Source organism: Anastrepha obliqua, chromosome 5 (genome assembly GCF_027943255.1).
Source record: "Anastrepha obliqua isolate idAnaObli1 chromosome 5, idAnaObli1_1.0, whole genome shotgun sequence".
Classification (NCBI taxonomy): domain Eukaryota; kingdom Metazoa; phylum Arthropoda; class Insecta; order Diptera; family Tephritidae; genus Anastrepha; species Anastrepha obliqua.
In genome coordinates this window covers 44,790,923-44,800,244 of record NC_072896.1, presented here as the reverse complement: position 1 = coordinate 44,800,244, position 9,322 = coordinate 44,790,923, and the positions used below count along the sequence as shown (strand labels likewise).

The 9,322-nt window shown below is 34.7% G+C and overlaps 2 non-coding genes across 2 annotated transcripts; both read right to left on the bottom strand.

Moving 5' to 3' along the window:
• Window positions 1–5,165: 5,165 nt before the first annotated feature.
• On the bottom strand, window positions 5,166–5,237 carry Trnap-agg (transfer RNA proline (anticodon AGG)). The gene has a single exon. It is a non-coding gene; the product is annotated as a tRNA-Pro (tRNA).
• Window positions 5,238–8,842: 3,605 nt separating this feature from the next.
• On the bottom strand, window positions 8,843–8,914 carry Trnap-agg (transfer RNA proline (anticodon AGG)). The gene has a single exon. It is a non-coding gene; the product is annotated as a tRNA-Pro (tRNA).
• Window positions 8,915–9,322: the final 408 nt, after the last annotated feature.

Below are 9,322 nucleotides of genomic sequence, written 5' to 3'. Positions count from 1 at the left end.
TGTCGGACCGCAATACAGAAATTGGTGAAAAAATTCGAGCTGTTGGGACAAGTTAGTGATGTGAAGAAACCGTGCACGTCGCTCAAGAACGGCCGAAAATATTGCTGTTGTAGCCGAAAATGTTGAAGAAAACCCAGGTTGGTCCATTCCTCGTCGTTCTTTGGAATTAGGCATTCAACGTCACACAAACGTCATTACACCGTATTTTGCATAAAGATTTGGATCTTAAGGCTTATAAAGTCCAGTTAACACAAGAACTCAAGCCGGCCGATCATCAACAACGTTGAGTATTTGCTGATTAGGTCGTTGAAATGTATGAAAATGATCCGTAACTGCATCGAAAAATCATCTTGAGTGGTGAGGCCCATTTCCACCTAGGTGGCTTCGTCAACGAGCAAAATTGTCGGATCTGGGGCGCAGAAATTCCAAGAGTTATTGTTGAAAAGCCTCTCTATCTTCAACATGTTTGGTGCGGTTTATGGTCCGGCGGAGTCAGTGGTCCTTACTTTTTCGAACATGTAGCTGGAGCAACAGTTACGGTGAATGGGGGTTGCGCTATCCAGAGATGATTAACGAATTGGATGGTATTGATCTGGACAACGTTTATTTTTAACAAGACGGCGCTACGTGCCACACAAGCAACGAAAGGTTTGTTTCAGATCCCATCGAGTTTTATAAACTATATAGACAATTTCATTTCCATAACAATTTTGGTGTCAATTAATTTAGCTTCTACTCAAATATGAACGAGACGTTATCAATAAAACGGTCCGCGGATGACATATGGCAAAAATAAATTTTTTGTTTTTTGGTAGGACTGTTATAAGCTTACATGGCAAATTTCAGCGTGATATGTCACATAGTTTGTTTTCTGTGCTACTGTAAACAAGTCAAGCTCGAGTGTGTTCTTCGAATTCTCTTTTATGACTTCAATTGTCTCAAAATGTTTTCCACGGAGCGGCAACTTGAGCTTGGGAAACAGGAAAAAGTCACATGGAGCCATATCAGGCGAATACGGTGCTTGCGGAACGATATTAACATTATTTTTGTTCAAATAATCGCGAACAAGACGTGATGTGTCCTACCAAAAAACAAAAAATTTATTTTTGCCATATGTCATCCGCGGACCGTTTTATTGATAACGTCTCGTTCATATTTGAGCAGAAGGTATAAACTACGACAAAAAGTGTGCCCCAAAAAGTTTGGTTAAATTCTAATAATATGAGTCTTCGATTCACGTTAGCGAGTGGCGAATAGGTCAAGCAACTGCCATAAATAACCATTTATGGGCAGCACTGGAAAGGAGCTGCCGAAAATTACATTTGTGTGCAAATACTCAATGAGTATTAGTAAAACCGCGTTCACATATGGCAACATGTGTTGCTTCAATGCATTACTTGTGATGTTCGTGCTCTGTCAATACCTTTGTGTTCTCATTCTTCTCAATGTTGTTGTTGACTTTAGACTCAAAACTAACAACTGCAAGGTGTATGGACATAACGAGTAACACCAGAACAAAATTCGCAAAGTTGAAGCAAACAAGATTTACCCTGTATGAACGAAATCCAATGAAACTTAGCTAATATCTGAAGAGAGATTTGGCAGCTTTGAAAATAATGAGCTTTGAAATACTAGTTTTATGAAGTACATATAACCAATGCAAGTCTGACGTCAGCTCCCTTCTCAATACAAAACAAATGAACAAAAAAAAAACCTGGAAGAAATTACATGTTTGTGAAAATGCAGTGAATGGCTTAGTAATACCAGGTTTGTTTAGAAAATAAGGTGAATTTTCAAATTTCGCGGGCTACGTATATTACATTCTCGTCACTCGACTCGAATATATCGTCCCCTTAGTATAAAAATAGCCTATAAATTTTTTGATGTTTTGAGAAAATGAATTTCAAACTTTTTGTCGAAAGTAGCTCTCACTCAAATCTCGTTATGTCTGTAAATATTTATTATTTTTTGACTGACGTTTTGACCCACTTTGTGGAACTAGAATTTGACAAAATTTTGACCACATATAAAATCGACGATGGAGAGTCCAAATATTCAATAAAAAAAATAATAGCCTATGAGTACATAGGCTATTGTTATACTAAGGGGACGATATAGCCTGTTTAGTTTGTTTGTGAGAGGCATAAATAAGACAAGAGCTTTGCTTGTTCGGCGATTTTCTGCTAGTTTCAAGAATAAATTTTAAATTGATCAGGCTGTTAGGCGAATAATCTTAATCAAATCTTAGACACGAGGACAGCTCTTTGACAACAGTTAAAACAATTGCTGTAGTTTACAAATCGTCAAAAATCCTGATGCGAATTATGTGGCGTTTTATCTTTACTGTTTGTTTATTTCCTGAAGTAATGCTGTTTGAAATCAATCGCTTCTGAAATAATATAAGCTTCACGTGTCTGATTGAGCTTGCACCGGCTTATCGGTATTGTCTGCCCTCTTTGTTGTACAAAAAGCGATTACAAAACTTTGTCCAGTTATAAAAAGAAGTAAGGAGGAAACGCTCGATCCAGTAGCGAAACAAAATGTGGATTTTCCATCGATAGCAGATGACCAAAATGCTAGATGAATGCTTGAGTTACCTGGAGAAAAAGTTAAAAAATGAAAGGTTTACTTCCAAAATTATCGTCGTTAGTGATGGCAGCAATGATGAAACACTTTCACTTGCATTGAAGTATTCCAAACGATGCGCTGTGGAGAAATTTCGAGTACTAGAGCTTATTGAAAACCGCGGAAAAAGCGGTGCTGTTCGTCTGGGAATGCTAAGTGTGAAAGGGCACTACCTTCTTTTTGCTGATGCAGATGGAGCGATGACATTTTCAGATTATGATAAACTAGTGCAAAGTATAAAGGGCATATCAAATGATTGGCAATCAACTGCCATTGTCTGCCAATCACTATCCAGGAAACGGACAAAAGCGCCAAAAAGTAGGCACCAAAAAAAATGGGGCCAAAAAATGCCCCAAACAGTAGGCTCCAAGGAAATATAACGCCAAAAAGTAGGCAGAAAAATTTATTTCCTACAAGTTTGCACCAACAAACAAGCGCCAAAACGTAGGCAGTGTTATTCTCACTAGAAATTAGCAACCACAAGGAAAAACTCAGAAAAAATAGTCTAAAGTGTACCTAAGATATATATAAGGTATAGCTCTCTCTCTCTCCTTTTCCTCTACGTTATAGCTTTTTTCTCTCTCGCGGAACGAAAATGCCCACAACGTTGCATGGCCTTGAAATTTTATTCTCCATCGTCGCCTAAGAAGTTTCACTTCTGGGCCTAAATTTTTCAAACTGTGGATTAAGAAAAACTGCTGCACCATCGATAAAAATTTGCGCGTTACAAAAAAGTTTTTCCTTGAACAGTTGTTATTTTCGGCGCACTTGTAGTACGGCAAAAGTAGAAAGTTGCCAGGTTTTGTAAAGGGTGGTTAAGTTTCAAGGGCCGGTGTTGATTTTGAATAAAATACAATTTTTTTATGGTACGGCTGAATTACGTATGGAACGAAATATCGGCCAAATGGCTGTCGCGGCCTCGGCGGCACACTTCCATCCAATGGTCCAAATTTTCGATGACGCTGAGGCATAATTGAGGTTCTATGCCGAATTATAATATAGGGTTTTTCAGTAAGAGCGCTTCAACTTTTGAACTTTTTTGAATAAAACACAAACGGTTTGACTTTTTTAACTAATTTTTTTTTTATTATCAAGTTTGAACATATACATTTAAGTATGAAATTCGATTTCTTTTGCATGACCACCGCGTGCACGTTTTACGAAGTCCAATCGTTGAACCCAATTTTCGACCACTCTTTTGCATAAATCGGACGAAATTCCAGCAATTTCGCGTTCAATATTGGCTCTGAGCTCACAAATCGTCGCCGGCTTGTTACTGTAGACCAATGACTTCACATAACCCCAAAACGGGACGGCTTGTTAAATGGACCGTAAAATGGCCGTAATGCTCTTAAAGTAGCAGCAACAGAACGATTATTTTCATAAAAAATTTGCACGATTTGCAATCGTTGCTCAAGTGTGTAGCGTTCCATGATGAAATGTATACTAATGAAGTTTACAAATGGCAAGCGAAAAATAAAAAATATTGCGTCGTTCGCCCTCCCTATCGGAAAAAAGTTGAAGCGCACCTATTAAAAAACCCATTATATATTCTTTTATATATATATATGTTTTATGTGTAGTAGAGTGTACGGTGTGGCGACGGGTCGCCACGGTATACTGAGGTATACATATATATATTTTGTGAGATATCTTGATAACTTTTGTAACGTACTTTAGTTATCATCGACCAATCGTCACAGTAATTTCGGCAGAGGAAACATCGAATATAACTATTACTGAAGTCACAGATGAAAATATTTAAATTGTGGCTTGATATTAATATCGAATTTTGATATCACATGTAAATAAATGTTTATTAAATAAAGTTACCATTTTATGTAAGAAATTCGTAATACTTCATTTTTTCATTAGGCTATATTTAATTCGTGTAATAATATTATCTTTTACGCATATTACTTGTACACACAAGATGGTTCACATCTGCCAGGCGTCCCATGACGGCTCACATTTTTTTTAAGTAGTTATTTGTTGTAGTAAAACTTTTTGTTTCCATTATTTTCTCCAGTGAATGCTTCTTAAACTCGATGAAATTTTATTATGTTGTAGAACATTTGGATTTGACGTAAATGTCTGGCGTGACGCCTAGGCGCTTGAGATTCCTTAGTGTGCCCTTTGGGAATAGCCTGAGGCAGTTTTTCAGCCTAGATCCCATTTGTCTCCTCCACTGCATAAACAGCACTGAATGGCTGTAGATGGTTTTTCTTCTTATAAAGTTTTGTAATTTTTCGCAGGTATCAAATCGGCACTCTAGAGCTACTTGTGGTGCACCCGTGGCACTTCTGCCATCTAACCTACCTACATAGAATATCATTTTCTTCATTTGCATTATTTGTTTGAACTTGTAAGGCACAAAATGTCCGGAGTTTTCAAAAATAAATTAGAAGTAAAAAAATAACATGAAAATATTTGTTGCTGTTATTTTTCCCAACAGTGTATACTTGCTACATAGATATTTCTTTACTTCGATGTTAATATAAAAATCATGCAAATAAAAACAAAAAGTATCCACGAAGTTTGGGCTCGTCCGGGATTTGAACCCGGGACCTCCCGCACCCTAAGCGGAAATCATACCCCTAGACCAACGAGCCAGTTGAGATGGCTTTGTTCAAACACATATTTGAATAACAGGCCAAATATATGTAGGTATACAAATAAAACAAAAAACGCAAAATAATTGCATAAATGTCGAATAGCTTAGAATGTAACTATGTACATATTTTTAAATATCTCAGGCCCACAAGATGTTTGACAAACTTGTTAAAACTTAAATGTATGCTTGTATATACGGATGTACGAATATATTTAGCTCTCGTTTTTTGTACTTTGCTACCATTTGATAAATTTTATATGCCCACAAACATATATACATATATACATACATATATCACCTAAATGGAAAGTATTTATTTCTTCTGTACTTCTTCGATAGAAATAACCAAAAACTTGTAAAAAGATATACCTAAGTGACATATACAGTTACAGGTTAGAAAATATGTACATTTATAATGTATGATCAATTTTATTTAGTTTCTCACATTAAGCACGAACAGTTTAGGAAAATCCATGTATTTATTTTGTTTTCTACTTGTTTTTTATCAATACTTGAGTTTACACATACATAGGTAGGTAAGTGGGTTGGGTGGTTGTCGTAGCGACACTCTCAGACCTTTCGCAGGTCCATGTGATACCACTGAAGCTTATCCTTACCCTACGTGTTCCTTTTCAAACCATCCGGTAGCTTTAAGGGGTTAGGTGGGTTTGAAAATTTCAAAAAATCGAATTTTGTTTTTTGTCTCATTAAATAGTACAGTATGTTTAAAATACTCTCCTAAAATTTTAAGTCAATCCGAGTAAAATTCTAAGAGATAGACAATTCAGAAGTTCCGCCCATTAGGCCACGTCAGTTGAGCGCTTCGCTCGTATACGTGTTTATCTCAAAACTCCATTTTTTAAGTCGGTGGGCACGATATCTCGAAAAGTTATGAAGCGATTTAGTTCAAATTTTGTACAAATCTTTGAAATAACATTATCAAGTTATTGAACGAAGGATTTTTTTTTTGTTAATTACAACAATTTTTTTTTAGCCAATGTATGTCGAAAATTTCACTAAAAAATGTGTTTTTTGGTTCAAAGCCTGTCATAAATTTAAATTTTGATTTTTTTTTCTTTCGTACAACAACGAGATTTATCCATGTACTAACGAAATCCGTTTGGTTTTCTGATTTTAGATGAACCAATAATGAGCTATGCTGTCCACGGCAAGAGCATTTTTTTTTGAGACGTCAAGGAAGATGAGGTACCAACGGCTGAGTTTTCGAAATTTTTAAATAAAAATTTCACAAAATACTGTTTATATATGGGCATTTCCACAGAAATGTCAACCGAAGCCAAAAAATTCAAAGTCTATAAAATTATGTTGTTTTAACATATTTTTATAGGGAATCTATCAAATGTAACTAATGTAAACAAATTATACATTTGTACAAACCACATTTTGAAATATTCGAATGCAAAGTCGAACCAGTGCAAAAGTTCCATTTTAAACATTTCTGTTGCATGTTTTGTTTTGATTAATGATCTTGATAAGATATATTATGCCGTGACATTTGCTTTTTTAAGTCTCGGTTTATATATAAAGAATGTAAGGAAAATGTAAAAGGAACGATGCGATTGCCAATTACGGTAAATTTTTTCTTTGATTTACCGTATAACTCGATGTCGCGTGCGAACATTTGAACATTTCTTATCAGTGAGTCGAAGGTATTTGTACAATTTGCATCAAATATTAGTAGCAAATAGATATTTTTATTGCTAATTAAATAAACAAAAATTTGGAAAATAATCAGCGCTTTGCTCTTTTTACTTATTTAAAGCTTGTAGCGTGCGACATCGTAAGTGTAAAATGTACAGATTCAAAATAAATTTTCGTTCGAAAATATCTTTATTAGTATATGTAAATACAAAATATAAAATTTTTGAATGTAGATGAGTAAAAACGGCGGCGAGAAAAATAAGGCGAACTGTAAACGGTGGAGAGAAAGGTTAAAGGATGATGAAAAAAAATTACAAACAAAAAACAAAATTAAGAAACAAGGAAAGAATGCGGAAAGCTAGACAGACGTGGAGAGCACTGGCTGAAGGCAAATAAGATATAATTCAAGAAAAACGGAAATATAATCGCATACGACAACGAGAGAGGCGCCAAAAACTCTTAGAAAATGGAATGTCATACGCATGTCAAAGCCAAAACGCATCTTACGAATGTAGACAAACCTTGGCGAAAGCTGTTAAAAAAGTGGAGAAAGCGATACCAAAAGACATGCACAGAAGGCTAAAAGTTCTTGAAGTCCTGGTAAAAAAATATAAGCAGTTTGATGAAAAGAAAAACGTTAACCAATCAAACAGAACCGTACCAGAAAGCCTAATTAATGCCGTCAATGCTTTTTATCAGAATGATAATATTAGTGTGCAAGCTTCGGGAAAGAAAGACGCCATTATAATTGAAGGCAAATTAGTAGCTAAGCGCTTTATGTTAATGACTAGTAATGCCAGTTCTCACGGAAAGGGAGCCGTTGATGGAGTTGGAGCCGTCATTAAAAGAAAAGTGTGGCAAATAACAAAATCTAAAAACGTTGTTTTACCAGATGCACTATCGTTTTATCAATGTGCACAAAACAACACAAATGAAATTAAAATGTATTTTATGCCATCTGCTCAAATTGAAAATTTGTCTCTTCATTATAAGTTGGACGAAAAATGGAAGGAAGTGAAAAATATTCCAGGTATATCCCAGTTGCATTCGTTTTGTTGCGATGGCCAACAGTTAGAAGCAGCTAGGACTGCATATTCCATTAAAAGAACTTTATTTGACATTAGTAATACTATTCTCAGTTAAGTTAGTTTCCGTTTTTTGTTTTTACATAGTATATAAGATTAATATACTTATTTTTGTTTTTCTTTATTGAAGATATTTTGTTAAGTTTATAATTTTGGTTGTGAAAATAAATATATTGAATATATTAAAAATCATTTATAATCATCTTTTGCATGTCTAATTACATAAAAAGTAAAAAAATAAACATAAAGAGTATGATGAAACAAATGATTAAAATTAAATAAAAAATAAACTACTTAATATTTTTGAATAAAATAAAAAGCATTATTAAGATACATCAATTCATAACATTTAAAAATTAGTCGCATTAATATATTTCTTCAGGTTTCGCTGAAAAAAGTGTTTGATTTTTTTTGCTTTGAAAGCGACTTCTGTTTTTGTCGCATGCGAATGGCTTGATTTTTTGTAATTATCTTGAAAACGAACAATTTCCCAAAATCAACCTTAGCACCAATCATAGTGCTAATCAAGTGCTATAGCTTTCGCCTTTTGTCAAAATAAAATAATGTTTTGGTATATGTTTTTTTCACTTTGAATGGGTACGAATGTCGCATTCGACATTGGAGAAATGCCCATATGTATCTTAGGTACAGTGAATTGCTTAAATAAAATATATGATTTTATATACTAAAAAAAAATAGTCAAAATCTTCTATTTTTCAACCTCTGAAACCCACCTAACCCCTTAATAAACGAGCAGAGCTTCGCCATTTTACACTTAATTTTCTTTTTATAATTTTATTCAAAGCATATTAATCATGTCTCAGCAAAAGAAAATTTAAAAAAAGAAACATTACTTGGGCTCGTCCGGGATTTGAACCCGGGACCTCCCGCACCCTAAGCGGAAATCATACCCCTAGACCAACGAGCCAGTTATTCAAACTATGTCCGATTTTACTTTTCAATAAATGTAAGAAAAAACAACTTGCCGATACACATAAAAGTAAAGATGCTCCGCCACCTAGTGGTGGACTGCAGGTAGCAGTGAATATAACTTTCCGCTAATCTGTGCACTTCACAGATAGATGGCGCCCTGTAGCTAAGAAGCCAGCGATTCGCAACTCGGCTAAGGAGCATTGGTTATAATTTGCGAACATCGAAAAATTAAATGAAATTTCTAACATGAATTAGATTTCAAACAAACAACGAAATTAGTTTTTCATTTCCATTTCATTACATTTTGTTTGTTTAAAAGTGTGCTGAAATTCAGTAATTTATAGGTACCAGTCCCAAGCCACTAAACTTGAGATTTAGTATTAGAGATTATTTTTTTTGATTT